At 37.1% G+C, this 23,791-nt stretch overlaps 1 protein-coding gene across 10 annotated transcripts in view; it reads left to right on the top strand.

Annotated features, from left to right (window-relative positions):
• Positions 1-23,791, top strand: part of LINGO2 (leucine rich repeat and Ig domain containing 2) — a 1,190,714-nt gene that overhangs the window by 982,824 nt on the left and 184,099 nt on the right. For 9 of the 10 annotated variants that reach the window (XM_060301024.1, XM_060301022.1, XM_060301023.1 and 6 more), the window contains one exon: positions 12,830-12,871. The exons of the other annotated variant lie outside the window; for it this stretch is intronic. The gene's annotated coding sequence lies outside the window, so the exon portion shown is untranslated. The remainder of the gene's footprint in view (positions 1-12,829; positions 12,872-23,791) is intronic. 10 annotated transcript variants of the gene reach the window in all.

The raw sequence follows: 23,791 nt of genomic DNA, 5'->3' as shown, positions 1-23,791 counted from the left end.
TAGTAACATTTAAAATTAATATATTCATTATCATCTTATATTTTACCGTAATATCTAGTATAGTGCCTGACACATTTTCAGTGATCTGTGAATATCTAGTGAATTGGTGAATGAAAGGTCATGAATCCCAGATTTGTAAAGTACATGCAAAGGTCAAAATAGTCACCTCTGGTAGGGATAAAAATGAACAATATATATAGGCACCATCCACTTTTTAAAAGTTGTCAGAAGTGTTAATTCCAATCTATGATAGGGCTAGTGGAATATTTTTTTTACTGCATTTACACAAAGGAAAATTTCTAAAGTTTAAAGAAAGTGTTTTTCCTGATGATTTTGACTTTAGGTAAAAGTATAGGCAGAATCATTCCCTGAACAAGTGTGTGCTGACCTACTTAATCACATCTTGATGCAATGTTCCAAGCCAGGGCCAAAAGAAATCTTAATTTGGGGCAGCTGTGGAACCAGTCTTGGTTACCCCAGGAAGTCAAATCAGTAGAACAATTCTTAACAGAGTTTCAGCGAAGTCCAGTGACTTGTAAGTAGGCAGGTTGGCGCCTGTTGAGGCAGAAAACTGTGCCATAGGTATGTGGTGGGTGTGGCGGTGATTACTGAACGGGGCGGACCCTAGAGTCCACAGAGAAGGAAAAGTAACTCAGCCTCCTGATCTTGATGCTGCTAGTGGGTCTTCGAACGTGTATTCTTATTTTTATTTATTTTTGTCTTCGCTTAAGAACGAGCCGAAAAGTTATTGAAAGAAACAGCACATGGTACCATCACACGTTACCCTTAGACCTCTGATTCAGTTTTTCCGTATCTTTCCATCTGAATTCTACAGGTTATTTTGAGTGCGTTTTAGAATTCCTTCGGAAAGTTTTAAACCATTGGATTGTTTCAAGTGTTGTTACAATGTATCAAAACAAGGCAGGGAGACTTTGCATTTGTATCACATTAATTTCAGGTGACCACAAAGTATCTACAAATGATCCATTCTCTTAGTGTGATGGTTCTTCCCAGGAGCTCGCAGTCAGTCTCCCTTACCTTTGACCGTTCTCTCTTACTCAACCCCACTTAACCACAGTTTCTATTGATGCCTCCTTTTCAGTGTCCTCCTGTCTGGAATATTTATAATAGACTAATTCAGTGACTGTTCTGCCTCTGGTTTCTGGCTCCTTTGGTTGACCTTTCACATTCCTTTGAGAGTTACTTACTAAAACACAAATATGAATGTAACTCTCTCCAGCTTTAAAATTTCTAACTTATCTCTGTTGCTGAGGGAGTAAAATCTAAACGCCCCAACCTGTTCCTCAGAGGACCCCAGCACTTGGCTTTCCACGAGCAGCACCGTACCTCCACCTCATTCTCACCAGTTTAACAGTGCACTCAAAAAGTATTCTCGGGGCTTCCCTGGTGGCGCAGTGGTTGAGAGTCTGCCTGCCGATGCAGGGGACACGGGTTCGTGCCCCGGTCCGGGCAGATCCCACATGCCGCGGAGCGGCTGGGCCCGTGAGCCACGGCCGCTGAGCCTGCGCGTCCGGAGCCTGTGCTCCGCAACGGGAGAGGCCACAACAGCGAGAGGCCCGCGTACCGCAAAAAAAAAAAAAAAGTATTCTCCCACATGCCCATGCCAGTCTTCTCTATGCTCTACTGTATTACGGTTGTGCTAACACGCATGAACAATCATATCTAAATTAAGACTCGTGTAAGTGATAGCTTCTACGGCCACATGGTGGGACCCTAGAACCCCATTAAGACTGCCACCGCTGAGCCTTCTCCAGAATAGAGAGTAGTACATAAGGAGATAAAATAATGCAGAGAAAGGGCAAAATGTCTTCCTAAAACACAAATTTTAACCCACAGTAAATAAATAATTACATTTCATATTTGTGAAAAGTGTGGTAGAATTGCTCTTGCCGTTTGAGCTCCTTAGCGTTTCTTCCTTGAATGGGGAAAGGCTTATTCCTTTATAGAAGCCATGTGTTTCAAATACTACACCGTATTTCTGCCTCCTTAGCTCCAGGTGGTTGATCTGGTGTGTATCTGACCTAAGCCAGGTGAGTCAGAGCCTTTTCTTTTCAACAATACTGGGACATGAAAGACTGCCTCCTTCATGTGTAGCAGGGAAGCCGGGGGCACTTAACGTGATGTAAGTATCTTGCTCTTCCTGTATTTTAATGAAGATCCCCTTTTTGCCTAAATTAGTTTGATCTTGTTTTCCGTCATGTTCCCAAAAAAGTGCAGGAAAAATATGGATATATTAAGGAATTTGATCCAAACTGTTTTTGAAATTGTGGGATATAAAACTCCAAAGACATTTTGAATTTATAGGAGACCACTCAATTCTTGCTGGATTTCTCAGAATATGGCTTCCACTTTACTATTAGGGATAGTTGCTGTTGTTGGAGCATATTTTTCTCCTACTGCTTTTGAAGTATACTTGACAAATAAAAATTGTGTGTATTTAATGTATATAAGTGATGTTTTGATATACATGTACATTGTGAAGTTATTACCACATGCCCATCACTTCACACAGTAAGTTTGGTGTGTGTGTGTTGCTAAGATCAACTCTTGTTAGCAGATTTCCATTATATAATATAGTATATTATTAACTAAAGTAGCCATGCTGTATATTAGATCTCCAGAATTTACTGATCCTGTATAACAGAACCTTTGTACCCTTCAACCAATATCTCCCCATTTCCCCCTGCCCTTAGCCCATGGTAATCACCATTCTACTCTTTGCTTTTATGAGTTAGACTATTTTAGATTCCACATAGAAGTGAGATCATGCCATATGTGTCTCGCTGTGTCTGGCTTATTTTACTTAGCATTGTGTCCTCCAGGTTCATCCATGTTGTCAGAAATGGCAAGATTTCCTTCTTTTTGTTAAGGCTGAACAATATTCCACTGTGTGTGTACACACATAGATACCTATAGATAAGTATACACACACACACACACATATACATTTACATAACACATTTTCTTTATCCACGAATCCTTCTCACTTGATTTGCAATATAAATAGAGACGGGAAACTAATAATTGGTTTCCTTTCTAGCTTTAGGAGGGTCACTCAATTTGTCTTTTTTTTTTCAACAAATGAGACTAATACTATCTTTTAGTTTATACTGGTACCAAGTAATTTTTAATGAGTTTGTGTTTAAAATATGTACTTCTTTCACTTGTTTTCAAATGAAAAATCATTATACTTATATCTTTTATACATTAATTGGAAAAATAATTGTGGATAACAATATTAAAGTTCATTGCCAACATTTTTTTCCTCTTAATTATATTCTTAACATCACACATCCTGATCTTGTTCCCCTACTTGCTATGAGCTCTTCTTTCTTTTTTCCCCCCCAAGCGGTCCTGGTGTTCTAAGGCACATTTGACTTTACTTGCATGATGGTATTGCCCGTTAGTTTTTACAAATAAGAACAAAGTTGTGTCTATACAACTTAGAGCCTATTAGAAGTTACTTCACTTTGTAAAGTATTATGTATGTATATTATTAATCTTGCCCTCTCTGTCCTTCGACCTTTGTCTGGAACATCGGTGCAGTGTTCCAGCTATTGATGCAATGGATGACATTTTGTGGGCCCCAGGGCTGATGGGGTAGTCCCCACCTGAAAACACTGGAAAGATAGGAACTGGAAGATTGAATAACATCAAACACTGTGCAGGGACATGGATGTTCAAAACAGTAGTAAGATAATCAAGAAGATAGTAGAATCCCGGTGGATTAAAGAGTCTGATTAATGGGAATGTGCAGCCACAAGCCAGCAATCAGTATGGTGCCTGACAGTTCATTCATTCATTCAGTAACTACTATTTGATAGTATCAAGTACTGTTCCAGGCACTCAACACAGAATAATGAACAGAAGAGGAACAACTTACCTCTCTTTAGAAGCTATCATTAAATACTCAGTGAATAAATGAATGGCTGTGGAAGGAAGAAAGAATTAACAATGCACATTTGCAGAGTGTCAAATTGCAGAGATGAGCATGAGCAGAAGAGGAGGTAAAAGGGTGAAACAGAAAAGACAGAGATTCTGACATTTATCTTTAACAGGACAATCTGGAAATGTGAATTTGATGAGTGGAGCCTGATATAAAGTCACAGAAAGGTAGTAGATAATTCGCATGATATGTTGTCCATATCACTAGATGTAGGTCAGGGAGTAAATAATTTGGCAGCCAGAATTTGGTGTTTCAGTTTTTCTTCATCTTTTTCACTTTTTTTTTTTTTTTTTGCGGTACACGGGCCTCTCACTGCTGTGGCCTCTCCCATTGCGGAGCACAGGCTCCGGACGCGCAGGCTCAGTGGCCATGGCTCACGGGCCCAGCCACTCCGCGGCATGTGGGATCTTCCCAGACCAGGGCACGAACCCGTGTCCCCTGCATCGGCAGGTGGACTCTCAACCACTGCACCACCAGGGAAGCCCTTCACTTATTTTTTAATACAGTAGGTCTTGGGGGGGTGTCATCATTCCTTCTAATGAGTGGGCCCCCTCACAGAAAATCACTGTAAGCCAGAACCCTCTCTCGTAATATTGCACAAGATGGACATTATTTCAGTTGGACTCCACTAGACTACGATCAGCAGAAGCAGTACATTGACATGCTCAGTTCAGCAGATCTTCCCTGCCGCCTGGACTAGTAGACAATGATCCTAGTCACTAGGTTTTTTTTTTCACAACTGATGTAGATTCCCTTTTTTAAGGCAGCACATTCCCAGGGAACTATATTCACTGACAGCTGGGCCATCGTCACACCATGTCAGCAGTCGTCTGAACCATGCGTTCCTGTTCAATGAGTTGGGGTTAGGGGGATCTCCTAGTCAGTTTTCTCTGAACAGAAACTGTCACCTTTTTAATAAAATATGAAAATATTTATAATCACCATTTTTATACATGTGTGAAGCAGTGTGTTATCCCCTTAAATCAAGCATGAAAATGATGAACTGAGAATTCAGCAGTTATTCAGGTCTGTCCTCATATATGTCTGTGCAGCTTTCTTTTAGCTGTTTTATTGTTTTAGTCTTATTTTGCTCTTTGCTCTAATCTTATTACAATAATGTCAGTATTGATTTCTATTTTATATATATACGTTGCAAACAAAATAAAGGTGACAGGAAATATATTCCGTTATATCAGCTGTTTTCAGTTACTGAAGCTTATTTGAGATCATTTTTATTGTCTTTATTTAGCTAAGCAATCAAGTAAAGCAGGAGGCATCATTTTTTTTTCTTTTTTTTTTCTTTTTTTTTGCGGTATGCGGGCCTCTGCCTGTTGTGGCCTCTCCCATTGCAGAGCACAGGCTCCGGACGTGCAGGCTCAGCGGCCATGGCTCACGGGCCCAGCCGCTCCACGGCATGTGGGATCTTCCCGGACCGGGGCACGAACTCATGTCCCCTGCATCGGCAGGCGGACTCTCAACCACTGTGCCACCAGGGGAGCCCCATTTATTTTTTTTTATCAGATTTGTAAATAATTAATCCCAGGAAACCCCAGAAGGCTATCAAGAAATTTAAAAGTTTATTTGTAATTTCAAATTGATATTGTTTCTAATGTTCAGATATGAAAATCAAATTTATATTAGAAAAACGTTCATAAATTAATTAAGAATAAAGGAAATCTGCCCATTAAAACCTGTTTGAAACAAAGAATTAGATACCTTTTCTGTTATTATTTTTGAGCAAAGGGAACTTTCATTTTAAAATGTACCATAACATTATTTCAGTATTTTAATTCTCTGTGGATTTACCTCAGACATTTACACGCTTATAATACGTATGGGAAAATACTGTGCAGATCACTTTTTAAATAATTCACAAAACAAAATTAAAAGTTTCCATTCTATGCCGATTTGCAGTCCAGGTGGCAAAATAAGAAAATATTTACCATCACCATTTTTATGTACGTGTGAAGCAGTGTGTTATACCCTTAAATCAAGCATGAAAATGATGAATTATCTGAGAATTTAGCAATTATTCAAGTCTGTCCTCATATGTAGGTCTGTGTGCAACTTTCTTTTAGCTGTTTTATTGTTGTACTCTTATTTTTCTCTTTGAGCCTTTACTAGTTTGTATAGCATTCTGTTATACACGTACTTTGCAAACAAAATAAAGGAATGAGGAATAATCTAAATAAAGACTTGTTTCTGAAGCTGGTCCTTTATAAATATTTACAGTGGAAGTGAAAATTGGAGCTAGCCAATTCCTCCTTAATGGGTACTTTGTGAAGGATGGTTCCTTAGCTGTATTGTAACTGCGCAGTCAGATTGTTTCCTCTGAAACTCATTCGTAGAGCATCCTTGAGAATTGCTGTACTCCCCTGCCAAGGAGCTCTAAGTGGAAGTAGCAGTTGGAAGGGCAGTCCCCTCTTGTCTATGCCCAGGTTGGCCCTTCGTTGTCACCCCCAGAGGTATCGTAATAGAAGCTTCCCTCCCACTCATAGCCTTGTCGTTAGATGTGCTCTGCTGAGCTCCGAGGTAGTTCTAATCCAATTTTGAAAGAGAAGGAGGAGATAAGCTGAAGGAAAGACAGGTGACATGCTGAGGGAGGAAATGGCTGGGGAGATGTGAGGCCTGCTTCCTTGTCTTCCAGGCTCCCTAACCATCTTGAAGGGCCCTCCTTTCTCTGGCTTTCCTTTACTACCTTTTCTCTTACTCAAGGCTCTTCACCGGTACTTCAGAGGTTTTGCTTCTGATAGCAACATCTCCTCTGAGGAAATTCCTGTGGATAAACTTGGCAGGAGTGTGAGGTACTTCATTAGAAGGCTTCCTGCTGTGTCTGCAGACTGTGAGAAAACCACTGTTGATAAACTACTCAGAATTACAAGAAGAGACAATCTGAGCTGTTGGGGTTCACAGGAGGGCAGTCTTTCTGTTTCTGAGCTTTTCAGTCGCAGAAACTTGATTTTTTTCATTTGCTCCAGGAGTAAGAAGACTCGGAGGGAAATAAGAGTCAAAATAATTAAACTTATCCTGTGTAGTCAGTAAACTAACAAGGCCAATCCATTTAGGTACCATATGTGTGGCCACCTTCAAAGTGCTCGAATCTTCATTATCTAGGCTGAGTACTTGGGAAACCAAATGTCTAACCAGGAGGTTGCTGGGTGAGCACAGCATTAGGGCAGGGGCACGGATATGGGGCAGGCAGTTGGACAGTTGTAGTACCCATGCTAGAGTAAAGAACATGAGTTTGGACTCACAGTAACCTCAATCCAAAGTTTTTGTTCCTCTCAGAACTTCTTTACACTCCCTGAGCTCCAGTTTTCTCATCTAGAAAGTGCTTAGTAAGTTACAGTAGCATTACCATCATTACCATCATTACCAGCATTACTATAGCATTACCATCATCATCATCATCATGAGTATGACTCACCTAAGCAGCCTGGAGGTACATCCTTGCTCCTGCAAAGAGCTCATTCTTTTAGCAGTTGGTATGTTCAAGTTTATGTGAGGCAGTGGATATTTATATATATATATATATATTCTATATATTACATATATATATATATACTGGATATTATTGGCTAAGTACTAATAAGTTATTCCTGTCTGATCTTCATCTTCCTAGATTCAATGCAAATTAGCAATTTTCTTCCTTTATAATATCCCAGAAAAAACTTTTATAAATTGTATTTTCATCTGCCTGAGGTTTGAGAGGTGTATTATTTTCACTGGAAAATTTCAATCTCTGTGAACTTCATTTGCAAATTTGGGATTAAAATGCCTGTGTGATCAAATGGATGTGGATATTTGGGGATTGAATGAGAGCATCTGTTTTAAAATGCCTAGTACACTGCCTGGTGCATAGTAGTTTCTTTAACAGTGCTGATTGGATCTACTGCATGTTTAAAAAGACATTCCTTGGAGTGGTTACTCTCACTGAATTATACTGACTCCTGTTAGTTTCTGTTGAAGGGAGTAGCATTTTCTGGACTTGCCTCCAGTTTAGGGAGGATATTGTGTACTTTGAGGCCATCATGTCTGATATTATTGTTCCCCTTAATACATAATTAAGAGGTATGTAAGAGGAAATGGGAGAAAAACCTTTAGACCCAGCAAGCAAGGATAGAATCCCCAAATCTTCTTAGATATTTGTTTCAATAAAGATCTTTTCTATTTTAGTAAATGATTCATTAGAAAGAAGGGATTCAAATCAGTAGTGGTTAGTCATCTGGGCATACTACGTTGTATCATCTATTTCCTCAAATCCAGAGTCAATTTTGTCTTTTAATTATAAATAGTTATGTACACTGGCATGTAATTTAAAATTCATTCTGTCATTTCAGTGGAGCTTATTTTACAGAAAAAGAAGTAATTCATTTCCACAAACACATATTGGGCATATCCTATGTGCACAAGTTTTATGCTGGAAGTAGCGTAAACAATCTCGTGTTTTAAAAAGACCATTCTGACTGTAGGGTGAACACTGAAGAAAAAAGAGTAGACATAAGGAAATATGACTTGTTAAGGTTGTGTGCAAAGGTGAAAACTAAGAGAGTTTAAGTAGGAATGTATGGGACCCTCTTAGAGGCATAACTTTTCATGCCTGACCCTTTCATGTTGCATGTGGCTTCTGTTTCCTGTTACATCTGGATTCCTGGCTCCAGGTTATTGAATTTGCTGGAAATCGAAGTACAGAGCAACTAGATTCTTATAGTAAATGTATGGTATTATCAAGGTAAACTTGTTTCCCCAAAGCTGGAAACTATTATGTGTCCATGGCTTACATATTTTTCTTAAATGTATCTGAATGCTCTCATAGAGCTTCTCTCCAAATAAATAAGCTACCAATAAATAAAGTACCAATGATGAGAATTTCTGACTGGAATTCACAGAGGAGAATTAAAATTCAATAGCAGTTGCAATATACTCATATTTTTCCCTTCTGCCTCCAAACAGCTGGGGAGTCGGTGATTGAAAAGTAAAGCAAATTATTTCTAAAGCTTCTGCTAAAAGTAAGAAATGAAACAAGTTGAGTTTTCTGTTTTTGTCTTTCCAGTTTTCTTCATTGGAGAAAAACTGTGTTTCATTCCAACCTAATATTGTGTTCTTCCTTGTAATCCAATATTAGGGCATTATTAGGATAAGATGGTTATCTCTGTAAGTGCAGTTGGAACACATATTGAAAGTCTGTAGGTGTTTGAAAAGGGACTGCTGCAAAGTGGAAATTCATAACCTTTGATTATAAATTGCACAGTGTCATTCATTAGAGCACAAAGGCTTTCTTTTCATTATAGAAACACAGGGATTTAATACAGGTAGAAAGTAATTTTGATGCCCAGAAATGTAATACTGTGTGCATAAGGCCTGTGAATTTCCCCCCATCAGAAGAATAATATACAATCTATCCTGTGTCTTTATAAATAAAAACTCACTCATAGGCATGTGTCCAAGCAGACCAAACAATACAGAAATGGAAACACCATATTTTTTCTTGCAGTTTCTTTACATTTAGATCAGCATGTGTTCATGTTTGATTTATAACCTTTACAAATTGAAATTTGACCGCACAGGAGAGGAGCGAGCTTTATTTTGAGTAGAAAAACACTGCCTTAGTAGTCTGACCCAAAGTCTCAATTTTTCTTTATGGGTGAAAAAAAATATTGCAAGTAAACAAATAGCCATGGTAATAACTAGTAGGCTATACAAATATGTTTTAGATAGAAATTTGGGCTTCCGTATCCAATACCCTGCCTCCCCCTCTTTCTTCACCACCACCCAAAAAGATACCATCTTCCCAGCTAGAGGCACCTGCTACATAGTGATGATTGTCAGAGCACTAGAAATAGAATGGGGTGATTAAAGCAAGTTCAAGTCTTGATTCTCCAGTACTGAGTTTGGGTCTTCTTTCTAGACATTACTCTTCTCGTTTTTAAAAGACAAATACTACTATGAGAATTAAATGAATGTGTATGTGAAGGTGCTTGGTAAAGCTCTTTTCATTGTCTTGTCTCGATCATATTTGCTTTCTTTAATGAAAATTCCTTAACCATGTTCTTCTTTGTTTTCCTTTCCCAGAATATAACATCGTTCTGTGATATTGTATCCCACTACCTAATGTTAATTTAATCCCAACAAATTTAAGTTTAGGTGGGACCAAATACCATAGCTTTAGTATAGAGGCATAGAGAAGTGCTCTCTCCTCTTAATATTTTAATCATAGATATTTGCATGTTTATTAAAATGTGAAAATTATAGACATTGACAAATTAGGAAGTGAAAATCTCTTGAAGACTACTATGCTACTGTTAAAGAGATAGACTTTTTATACGTATATGATTTTACACTGCATGTCATTTTACAGTTGACTTTTAACATATAATGACACATTTGTTCATTCAACATGCAAACATTTATTGAACATCAATGTTCTAGGCTCTGGGTTATAGCAGTAAATAATCTACACAAGGCCTATACTCTATAATTATTATGTTACATTTTATATATATATATATATATATATTAGAATTACTACCGTTTCCACACACGGAGACCTATCTCCATGTATAGAGATACACTATAGCATATATATGCAACCCTCACAAATGGGCATTCAGGCTGTTTCCAATGCCTGACAATTTGGGGGAAAAAATGCCTTTCTGCACTGATACAAATGTTCACTAAGTGAAATTACTAGGTCTGAATTATTAATATTTCTTATTTTACTAGATATTGCTAGACTGCCTTGTAGGAGATTGTGCTAATTTAAACTCCCAGAAACAATAAATGTCTTATCATAGGAAACAAACAGTGAGCTCTCTGATTAAATTTTTATAACCTTATTAATAATTTTGAGGACTCTCAGTTATTTACCTTTTCCTCATTGATATTTAGGTGTTTTGTATATTATGGATATTGGTCCTTTGATTTCTAGTTATACTGAAATTGGTTTGTTCTAAAGTTGTTGCCTATCAGTTTATGTTGTTTAAGGTAAGCTAATAGGTGATTTTTATTTTTATTTAAAATTATCCGTGTTTTTATGACTTTCAGATTTTGTCATATTTTAAGCATTTCCTACCAGCAAGTTGAATCCACTTAAATTTTCTCCTACAACATTTTTTTAAACTAAATTTATTTATTATTTATTTTTGGCTGTGTTGGGTCTTCGTTGCTGCACGTGGGCTTTCTCTAGTTGCAGCGAGCGGGGGCTACTCTATTGCGGTGCGCGTGGGCTTCTCATTGCAGTGGCTTCTCTTGCTGTGGAGCACGGACTCTACGCGCTCGGGCTTAAGTAGTTGTGGCATGTGGGCTCAGTAGTTGTGGCTCAGGGGCTCTAGAGTGCAGGATCAGTAGTTGTGGCGCACAGGCTTAGTTGCTCCGTGACATGTGGGATCTTCCCGGACCAAGGCTCGAACCCGTGTCCCTGCATTGGCAGGCAGATTCTTAACCACTGCGCCACCAGGGAAGTCCTCTCCTAGAACTTTTGTATTTTCATTGTTTACATTAAAATATTTGATCCACTCTGAATTTTGTGTAAGAAATAAAGGCTCTAGCTTTGTTGTAAATTGCTTTCTATTGTCCCATTGACACTTAGTTAATAGCTATTTTCTACTAAATTAAAATGTCATTTTTTTTTTTTTTTTTTTTGCGGTACGCGGGCCTCTCACTGTTGTGGCCTCTCCCGTTGCGGAGCACAGGCTCCGGATGCGCAGGCTCAGCGGTCATGGCTCACGGCCCCAGCCGCTCCGCGGCATGTGGGATCTTCCTGGACCGGGGCACGAACCCGTGTCCCCTGCATCGGCAGGCGGACTCTCAACCACTGCGCCACCAGGGAAGCCCCATATTTTCTTCTTTTTTAAAATATTCATAGTACTAGTGTCCAACTTTGTCAGTACATCCAGAATAATAATAAATAGCACTGATGATAAAAGTTACCCTTAATTTGATCTTGACTTTATTTGCAATGCTTCTACAATATCACCATCAAGTCTAAACATCATATTGACCTTTGGTATTTTATACATATATTTAGTGTGTATGTAGGTACATGTGTGCATGCATAAATATAAATTCATGTTTAGTTAAGAAAGCATTACATAATCCTCATTTGTAATGGAAATGTTGGCTTTCATCAAATACTTCTTAAGCATCTACTAAAGGGATTATATGGTCTTTATTGATTTATTCCAACAGTCAGTTACAATTATTGATATGCTAAATGCTGGAATATCTTTGCTTTTCAATAATGTCAAACTTGGTCATAATGAATTATTCTCACAATATACTACTGGGTTTTGTTTAGAGTTTTTTTTAATTGATCATAAAAAGTGAAATTAGTGTAATTTTGTCATTTCAGTGTGTAAACTTTCTCAGGATTTGGTATAAATGTTGCTCTGGATTTGTAAAATAATTAGGAATCTTCCTAAATATAACAAAATAATGTTATATTCTGAGATACATTAAATATCATAGGAATTATGTGTTTTTTTAAGAATAAAATAATTTAATTTTGAAATCAAGTTTGGCACTACTTCAGAAAGTAGCTCTTTGAAAACGTTGTTAATATCCTCCATGATTATTGACCTGTTAGTATTTTTATCACTTCTTAAGTCAATTTTGGTAGTTTGTCTTCCTAGATAATCAATCATTTTATCTAGGTTTTCAAACATTTAATTTCCTCTATAACTGCAATTCTTTTCCCTTATCAAACCACAGTCAGTATTTGTACTTTCTCTATCTTTGCTATATTAGGCTAACTAGTGGTAATTCATTGTATTAGTTCCTCTTTAAAGCACAAACTCCATAGTTTTTATTCCTAACTTATTTTTGCTTTTAATTCTTCTTTTCTCTCTCTCTATTTTCCATCAGGTCTTCAGTAGAGAGCTTCTCTTATCTTCCACCTGACAATAGGTAAGAAGCAAGATAAGTCCTAAAAGTTCTTGTTGCTGTAGTAGAGTTGCAATTTAATCCATAGGGAAGGCAAAAGATTTTTAGAGGGAATTTTCTAGAGATTAACCTGATCCTCCTGGCTACTACAGCCTCACCAAAAGGATACCACTGGTGAACTTTTTCAGAATTTCAACACCCATCTTCTTATCCATCCTACTGCCTCTTGTTAACTAGAGTTGATTTATAGTTTTGTCCTAACCTGACATTTCTAGGGATGAATAAATTATAGGCATAGAAAACAAAAAAGAATCCCCAGGAATATATTTTAATTTGATTTGATTCACACGGTTTTTCGGAAAATCAAATATCTGTCTTTTGGGGGGGAAGACCTAATTTCCCTTTTCTGGAAATCTTACTAGCTGTGTGATGTTGGACGAATTGTTTAACCTCTTTATACGTCTGTGTCCTCATCTGTAAATTGGGGATAATAATGGTAGCTACTTCCTAAGGTTATTATGAGGATCGAGTGAATTAGCTGAGTCAGTATTGCCAAAGTGCTCTGAAGAGTGCCTAGCATATCACATACAGTGAGCACTGTTTATGCGTTCATTTCAAAAACATTGAGATTACTGTGGGTGGCAGTAGGGTAGGATGATTATGTAGGAATTGTTTTGGCTCTTCTCCTTCCCAATTCTGACACATCCTAAAGGTAGAGATTGTTGCAAAAAGGAGCCCAGAGATAGCAACCTGTCTGACTATCCGGGAAGTTTAGGACCAACTGCTCACTTTTGACCTGTGGGCAGTTACATCTGAAGGGGGCTGATTGTGGACTGGCTGGTAGTTCATAACCAATGAGGGCTGTGTGCTCCTGTGGTGATTGCTACCATATGAGGGGCTGAGTGGGGATAAAACTTTCTCTCAAGATGCTATTTAAAAATAAAAAGTGGAACTTTATTGAATCATTTTTGACAGTGAAGTACAATTTTGTGCCTTCCCATATGTCTGCTCAACAAAGACATGGAAATCAGGACTAACCTTAGCACAGAGCAAATCAGCCACAGGGCCTCAGGCCCCGATAGCTTGGGAGAGAGACAGCCCTAATTAGAAAGAATTCTGATCAAGGAATCTTAGGGTACTGAGCCTGGGATAGAATAGTTTATGCCACTTTAGTTGAAGCTATTCATTGGTGGGTGGGGGGTTTGTGGGTAAAGGGAAGAATTTTTTAAATATAAAATTTATTTTTAAATATTTAAAGAATGCATAAAACTGGGAACTTCAAGACCTTCTGTTCAAATTTCATATCTGCTGAGGCGAGAGAGAAAAAGCTCGGGGGAGGAGGAAGAAAGGATATTAACACATAGTTTGCTCAAACATGGAGCAAATGTTTTCCAAGTGTTCACAACAATAGGTCAGAAGCATATCCCGGAACTGAATTAGAGTACAGATACCAAGTTCTGACTCTAGCTATAAATCAAGATTTATTCCTTAAGAAGAGATTATAATGTGGTGGTCTTGAGAAAGCAATTTGACGTTCTTAGAAAATACTGTATAAAAACATAATTTTATAGGCTACTTCAGTCTCTGCAGCATTACAGAGCTGTTTAAAACACCCAAAGTCGATGAACTGGTGTGCAGGGCAGAAATAGAGACACAGATGTGGAGAACAAAAGTACGGACACCAAGGGGGGGAAGTGGCGGGGGTGGGGGGTGGGGGTTTGGGGGGTGGTGGTGGGATGAATTCAGAGATTGGGATTGATGTATATACGCTAATATGTGTAAAATAAATAATAAGAACCTGCTGTATAAAAATAAAATAAAATTCAAAAAAATGTAAATAACTAATAAAATACCCAAAGTCTACAAATAAATCCCTGGTACCTCATAGTTTAGACTATGAATGATCGAGTGTATAAAAAACTCCCTGTAGTGAACACTGCATATTCTACTGCTCTTAACCTTCACCTCTTCCCTCCTCCCCCCAATATCCTCTAGTAATCACTGGGGGTTTCTCATATGCCCTCCTCTTGAAACCAGGTAAGAGCACAGCATTTCTTTCTCTGGCCTAATAACACTGGTTTGGAGAACACTGTAACAAAACAATGAAGGATAGAAGAAAAGAGAAGAGAAGGTTCTATGTTTTTCTGCCTGATTGGCCTCCTTCATGACCTGACGGCTCCCCACTCTTGTTCCTGCCTCTGTTCTTCACTGTGTTCATTTTGAGTGGGTTGAATACCTGGGTATTGCAATCTTACCCTTCAGAGTTTTCTATTGCAAAATATCCTCACTGGACTAAATTAGCTACAGGAGTCCATCAATTTTTTAACTGGGGTTCAACTCAAGCCCGCACTGATATCACTATGTTGACCTAAACCATTAAAACAGCTAGTTATTTTACCAGCAAAACGGGTTTATTTCAGAACAGCAAAGAATTGCAGTTTGGGACATGCAATCTGTGGTGACCACAGACAAGTCCAGGGAAGGAAGCCGAGGAGTGTTGTGTCATACAGGAGAAGGGGGAGGTCAGAGGGGCTATTATAAACAAAGTGTCCAACGGAAGTAACTAGGAGCGCGAAGTGTACTGGCATTTCATTGGCTGAACTGTGACAGTCTCTCATTGGCTGGGCTGTTGCCAGGTGAGGGGAATACCTCCAGTTGGGTAGTAAAGTAGTAACCTTCTTCTTACTTGTTGGAGATGGAACAGTACCTTTCTTCCTGTTGGTAATGCAATTGACGTTGACTGGTAAGTAATGTTTTTATTCATCAATTTCCACAATTTCTTTTTACATTCTCGTTGTACTTCCTCAATCCCCAAATGCTTTATCATATACTGTCTTGCATAAGCTTCCATTTGTCTTTGTTATTCATGTTCGCCAAACCAGACTGTAAGCTCTCTGTTGGCAGGAGTCTTGTCTTTTGTTGTTGTTATTTGGTTATTACTACCTCCTCTTACCCTGCCCCCATCCTCGAGCGCTTAGCAGAGGTTTAAACATAGTCAGTAGGCTTTAGGCCATTCTTGGGAAACTGAATTGAATATATACCCAGCAGATAAAGTCTACCACTTACTATCCCAATTTCCCTAAAATTGAAATTGACTCTTAGAAAAAGTTTACATATTGAAACTCTTATTCCTGGATTTATGGATGCTGTTACACTGAATCCTGGAACCATACGAATCTCAGTAGTGCTTTTTAAAACTTCCTATTCTCAGACTCCTCCCCTGGAAGATTCTGTTTCCTGTGAATGAGCTGGTATAGATCCTGGGAATGTGTACCTTTAACAAGCATCCCAGGAATTCTGGTTTGTAGCCAAGTTTGAGAAACACTGTGCCAACCAAGATAAGCTTATATCTGGGAAACCCTAATAAAAAAAAGTATTTTTCTCATTCAAAATAATTTATGTCATTCACAGTCAAGCTTAAAGGAAATTGCAGATATTTCTATAATGCAAGACGCTTAATGCAATTATTAAAGAACTCTAAAGATCAATTAGAGAAAAATATATAATATCGCTTATATGTGGAATCTAGAAAAATGGTACAGATGAACTTATTTGCAGAACAGAAATAGAGACACAGATGTAGAGAACAAACTTATGGATACCAAGGGGTGACGAGGGGTGGTGGGATGAATTGGGAGATTGGGATTGATATATATACACTACTATGTATAAAATATATAACTAATGAGAACCTACTGTATAGCACAGGGAACTCTACTCAATGCTCTGTGGTGATCTAAATGGGAAGGAAATCTAAAAAAGGGGATCTGTGTATATGTACGGCTGATTCACTTTGCTGCACAGCAGAAACCAACAGTGCAAAGCAACTATACTCCAATAAGTTAAAAAAAATTTTTTAATCAATTAATTTTCAAAGGGTTTAAACTAATTTTATCTTTTCATCTGTTTTTCTGTATACTCTTCCATCCGTCTATTTGTCTCCATACTTTTATCTGACTACCTACTCACCTACCTATCTACATCCTACATATGTATTACTAACATTGTTGATTTAAGGCATTCCTGAACAAATAGTTTATCCTTTCTAAGTTAAGTATATGCTAGAAGTCAAAACCAAAATTTTTATAAAAACTACTTTGACCTAGAAGGTTTAAGAACTACTTCCTATTTAACTGAATTTTTCCTTTGGATTGAAATAGCTCTTGAAAATTTCTCTTGGGAATCTGAGTTGTTGCCTTTTCTTATGAGCAATTTACTAGGCAGTTCTTGTGATTAGAAATATTTACTTGCTATTGATTCTAAAGCTTCATTTTCTCACTTTTATCACTGGGTCTTCTATTTATATGCTTTTGTTCTATGCTAAATACCTCCTCTTTTCCCTTAATGTTTATCTTTCACAAGTAAAACTAAACTGAAAACCTCCTTCTTCTTAGTCATTGCTCAGTCCATATTGAAAATGTTGAACAATTTGATGCACTAGTTCATCTATTTCCTTAACCCATTTAAGCCTGTTTGCTCATTTGCCTGCTCCTTTCAACATATTTTGCAGTTCTGATCCTCTGCTATTTGAAATTGAACAGATGTGATTTTATTGGGCTTCCATATGAAAGGGATTATCAACTTCAAGATGTGAAATATCTGTGCAAAACCAAAATAACACTGTCCTTTCTCCATCTAAAGTGTTTGGCTGGCTCTTCATTTTTCAGTCATCAGAATCTGCATTTGACTTACCAGTTTTGCTTTTTTTGACTCTCTAGGACTCTGAATTTGAATATTCCCATTGGGACACAAAGCTAAAGGATCTAATGTATACCCAGTTAGGGATTTTCCCCAAATTTGCTGTTTATTGTTGCAATTATAGAAAATGCAAGTTGATTTCTGAGTAGGACTCACTTGCCACTCAGCTAGGGGGCATCTAACTGGTGAGATCTGGACAGATAGCCAATTGAGAGTGTTTATTCCAGAAATTCAATTTTGCCCATGTATCTGGAATTGGTCAAATTGAAATCTACTTGAATAAATTTTCAGTAACAAAACTCCATATAAACCAAATAGAAAGTTATTAATCCATAATGAGAATTAAGACTGCCAACTGAGTCACAATTCTTAGATCATCTGGTCAGTTAGGAAAACCAGAATGAAAAGGCAAAATAGAAATTTACTTGGCAAGAAGGGAACCATATAAATGGAATTATTGGTGGTCTAAAGGGCAAGTGTCCTTAACCCATCAGATGGAATCATTAATACTTTGGGATATTTCTGCCGATTAAACCAAAATCCTCAGGATAGGAAGGTCAGAGAATTCTTTCCTCAAATTAATGCTAGCTATTCACTAATAAATTGAGATTCCCTTTACTTCATTTCATTAACCTAGTCTTTCTTCAGATATGTAAAACTATTGATAAGGTGTTTGCTTTCTTTGACATTATTCACCTTACCATTTTCTGATCCAGACCCTTTGTTGTATACATGAAATGTATTACGTTGTAGTTAGGATTCAAACCCAGATCTATCAATAAACCCATGACTAATTTCTTTCTCTATTTAAGATACTTATTTTAAGGAAACACTACACATATCTGATTTCAGGTGTTGACTTCATTGCTTTCATTCTTAGAGGATAAAATTATTAGGGATTTCTGGAAACATCTTATTATTAACAGTGTAAGCTAATAATGTATGGTATGTAACTTTAATTGCCACAGAAAAAGAAAGTAAACCCTGATCAGTTTCAAAGGAAACTGGTCTTTGAAATATTCAAATAAAGGAAGAAAGTTGGGCAACAAAGGCAGTTTCTTTTAGTAATCCATCCATGAAAGTCTTGTTTTCAGGGCAACCTGGAAATGTGCTGAAGAAGCGAATCTATTTTTTTTTCTTACAATTTTCCAATAAGACTTCTACTTGGTTAACAATTCTAACTAAGAATTGTGCATGACAATGAAATGTCATTACGTGCATAGACTAACATGAGATTGGAATGTATCCCATGGTGTCATAAAGTCTGCAGAAGTTGGTAATACAAATCAATACAAAATGACTCTTGGATCACTTGAAGTATTACATAATGAAGTATTATGGTTTGGGGGGAACATTTGTTTTTTACATGGGTTTTCCCAAGCATTGTAGGATATAAGCTCTTGGCTACTAAATGCCACTAGCATCCTCCAGTGTTGTGACAGCCAGTGTCCCTAGACCACATTTGCAAATATCCTCCTGTGGGTGACGATTCTGCTCCCAGTTGACAATCACTTAAAGGAAGCAGGAGTAGTTAGTAAAGGGTACATTTCTAAAAATTCTAAAGTGAGCGCCAGGCCCATTATTTCAGAAATATTGGTGAATGAAGGCCTGTCCTAGATCTCAACTCCAGCTAATACCATGACAGAAATAAGTTAACCTTTCTCTAATCAGCTAACAAGAACTTCCTTTTCTCATCAATGTTGAATAGCTGAGGCAATTTTCTTCATTAGGATTCTCAATCAAATTTTAATTTGAACATTACTGGTTTGGACTCAAGATCATATGTTTCCAATATGAACTCTAATTTTATGTTGTTGATGATTAATGATTATATTAAGTACACTATGCAATAAAGAAATTATCAAAGAACGCTTTTCATTTATTTAAAAAATCTTGATTTTTCTACCATGTGTTGAGCCATATAATAGCCATTAGGGATACATTCATGTTTGAGAATGGCCCTGTCTTTGTGGAGCCTACAACTTAGTATGGAAGGCAGAATATTAACCAAATAATGACCAGATAGTTTCTTAAGTAATGTAGAAAATGTATGTACCATGTGCTATGGGAAAATTCAGGGGGTGGTGGAAACTTGAATTAGATTTTGAGATGCAAGTAGAAGTTTGCTAGAGAGAAAATGGTTTGCAGTGAGAGAGAACTTCATGGGCAAATGTACAGAGGTATTAAATAGCAGTAGCTCAGTGAGGATAGAATAGAAAGAAATGACAAGAAATGAGATAAAGTGATATGTGTGCATTCAAAGATTATGTGATAAGAAGTATGGCCCCTGCTTTTTGGTAAATATAACGTCTGCTGAGGAATTGTAGGTGACAGGGACAAGTGATTTAATTAGTATGAAGACTTTAAATCACGCTGTCGTGTGCGTTAATCATACCTGACCCACTCAGTGAACACCTCTGAGTTTGTGTTACAGATCAAACTTTTCATGTTTTGGAAATTTGGAGGGGAAAAGTTCCTCATTGCCTGGCCTCCCTCAGCTCTGTGTCGACGGAGAATATTAATGAGCTTTTCACAATAACCCAGAAGTTTTATTTTCTTTTTATCTTGTGATGTCTGCTGTTTTTTGGGGTTTTTTTTTAGTGGTTGAATGGAAGTTAATTTTATTTTTATTTATTTATTTATTTATTTACATCTCTATTGGAGTATAATTGCTTAACAATGGTGTGTTAGTTTCTGCTTCATAACAAAGTGAATCAGTTATACATAAACATATGTTCCCATCTCTCTTCCCTCTTGAGTCTCCCTTCCTCCCGCCCTCCCTATCCTACCCCTCCAGGCGGTCACAAAGCACCGAGCTGATCTCCCTGTGCTATGCAGCTGCTTCCCACTAGCTGTCTACCTTACGTTTGGTAGTGTATATATGTCTGCTGGTATTTAAGTCCAGCTCTTTAAGTCTTTAAGATTTAGATTTTTTTAGATGGAACATTAAGATTTTGTTTTGCTTGAGGGACTGAGGTTACCTTGAAATTATTGTCTATATTTGCATGCACACAGTTCTCATATAAAAATAATTTTTACTTCAAAGACATTTCAAGAAATTTGAGAAGTGCTTGTAAGATGACTTGAAAGATAGGCATAAATAACTTCAATTAATAATCATGAGACCAAATGTTATCCACGTTCATTAATAAATGAGTTCAATGGTCCTTTTGGATTATTCAGAATGACCCAGTTTTGCTTTTTACCCCCAAAATGAAAGCATAGATTTCTCTTTGCCAGTACTTGTAATGTTCATTTTGTTTTCTCTCATTTTCTAAATTTTGTGATACCTTTCTTAATTTCTAGTATGCACATCTCAATGTATTTTGTAAGCAATTTCTGTAAACCTTTCTGGAAGTAAAATTCCTTTATAGTTTAAATTAAATCTCACAGTGGGAAGAAAAAAATTCAGTGAAAAGAGCCAAGAATCTAAGCATTTCTATTGTTAACCATGAAAAATGCTTCACTTTCTGCCCTTTAATTAAAATCTGCATTCCTCTTATCAGTTTTGCTTTCTGCATTTGTGCCCCAGTGCATATCCAGTTTTGTAGCTGCAAGCCTTGTGTCATAACTGGATAATAAGAAAAGGGAATAAATTTAAAACAAGGATATATTCACTTGCATAATTTGAGTTAAGGAGACCTTATTCCGTATCCATATGTACCCACCACGTGTGTGTATATTGTATAAATAAGAGTGTATGTAACCCGCATTTTAACCAACTCCAGAAAGCTGTTGGAAGCTAAGCTTTCTTTTGTCGAGTAAATTGCTGATGGTCAAGGTTATAACTCTGGTGACTTTTTTAGTAATAACTGAGATGCCAATATAGTCATTGCTGAGGTCCAGACCCTGCATCACTGAGTTGGACAATTGTGGTTCTCCTTCTGAGGTAGCAGGTAATGATGCTCTCAGCAGGGCTACTCTAAGATTTTTGATACTTAACTAACCTGAAAAATAGCTTCAGGCATGACTGAATAGACCACTCCCTCCTAGAAGCTAAGCCTTTTAAGGATCACTGATAGCTGAAGGGACAAACTTTTAGTGAAATTGACCATTAGGGGAGAATGGCCTTTTCTTGGACAAATAAAGGGTCTTTCATATTAGATATGGGGGCAATACTTTTCTCACCTTCCTTGTCTCTTGCTTTTTCATTTGTGGAATGTAGGGGAAGGTTTTGCTTTTCGGAATTCCAATCTTATGCAGACTTACTGATGTAGATTCATTAAAATGACCATGAATGTACTAGTTTATATAAATTCTTTAGGATTGGTAATTATAACACTTATTTTATATGCTTGTTAATATTAGCATTATTAGCCTTTTATATGATGTTCTCGGAAGAGGTCAAGGATGTAAGTACCACCATCAAAGGAAGTGGAATAAAGTTCCTGATTATTTTAATGAGTCACTGAAAAATGTCTGCTTTTCAAAGCAAGGCTATAACTTCTTTAATCAAAGACTGGTGAAGTGAAAGAAAATTACATTATCTCACTACATCGCTTATCTTCGGTTCAAATGTGAAAAATGGCCTCATGAAAAAAAATGCACCAATTCTGCATTTGATGAGATGAGCAGAAGTAAAAGATTTTAATTCCCAGCTCTGTCATTGACTAATTGTGTTGGAAAGGCATCTTTCTTTGTCTCTCATATAGTATACAGGTAGACAAAGCACATTTTATAATCTTCAGCTATGTATTTTAATAGAGGTAGGCATTTCTAAATTATTGCAGTTGCTATTGAAGTAAAAAAAAAGAAAGAAAAAAATCTGAAGAGTCCAGGGGGAGAAACTGAGCTGTGTTCTGGGTTAAATGATGATTGTTGGCCTTTTAAGCTTTGGAGAAATTCACTAAAATTGGATGGTGAAGACTAAGCGTCTTGAGTTACAGGGGGCTAAGATCAGACCTTAGTGACTGGTTACTTTGATTTAGGTGTCAAGGTCGTCTTGAGCAAGTTTATTAACTTTTCTGAGGCTTATTATCTTTATCTATAGAATTGGGGCAATATCTACCTCCTAGGATTTTTATAAGGATAAACTTGAAAAAATATATAAAGTATTTAGCCTCAAAGCTAATAGTGGCTATATAAGAGGAATTTTATTTCTAACTATTTCCTGAAAATGTGTAATTCCTGAGCTGAACAGAAATGTACCCTCACATGGAGTTTCTTTTGTTCAGCTGCTCTAATTATCCAGGTGTGAGTGATTTACTTTGCATAAATTCTCTAGAAACTCTTCCTCTCTCCCCATGGGACCAAAGATATACCAGAATATTTTTTAAAGGAAAGATAACAAGTTTATCATTAGATAAAGTTTGATATGTCTACTTTGTTTAAATGATCAAAAACTTAAAAGGTACTATGTCTACCATTATAAAAAACTGTAATAATTCTTCATTTATTATAAGAGCAAATAAGACATTACAAAAATACTTTTCTATCAAACAGCTATTGGCTTTTTTATGTTAAAAAATTCCAGTAAAGATAACCATAAAATTATATTTAAAATCATGAAAAGATATATGCTCCAGCCTAAATTATAGCAGAAAACTTCTAGACCTATGGCTCATGCAAACCCAGTACTCCAGACCCTAACTAAATATGAGTGACAAGGACAGAAGAAGAAGAATAAACCAACTTGCTGGGAAGAAAATTAGGGAGGTTGATTCTGAAGGCCTGGCTTTAATTAAACTCTTGTAAGAGCAGAGTTGTTGGCAAGATATTCGGGACCACTTTATTAAGCACTTTGGCTCCCCTTCAAAATTTTTAAGACTTAAATTATATGTTTAAATAGATATTGCAACTGACACGCAACTTGCATACAATTATATTAAATTTTATTAAATGATGTTAAATGTGTGTATTACGGTTCTCTAAGAAACAGAACCAATAAAATATAGTAAAAATATGTAATATCTATGTGGACTGTATACATATGTATATGGTAATAAGGAGTTGGGTCATCCCATTATGGAGACTGAGAAGTCCCAAGAACTGCAGTAGGCAAACTGAAGACCCAGGAGAACCAACAGTATAGTTTCAGTCTGAGTCTGAGGGCATGAGAAGTAGGAGAGCTAATGATGTAACCTGTAGTTGGAGACCACATCAGAAGGCGGGAGAAAAATGTCCCAGCTCAAAGATAATCAGGCAGAGGGAGTAAATTCTCCCTTACTCAGCTTTTTTGTTCTATGCAGGCCTTCAAGTAATGGGATGAGGCCCATCCACAGAGGGGAGGGCAATCTGCTTTACTCA

This window comes from Globicephala melas, chromosome 6 (assembly GCF_963455315.2).
Source record: "Globicephala melas chromosome 6, mGloMel1.2, whole genome shotgun sequence".
Lineage (NCBI taxonomy): Eukaryota > Metazoa > Chordata > Mammalia > Artiodactyla > Delphinidae > Globicephala > Globicephala melas.
Note: the sequence above shows the minus strand (reverse complement) of the source record. Positions and strands in the feature narration are given on the sequence as shown.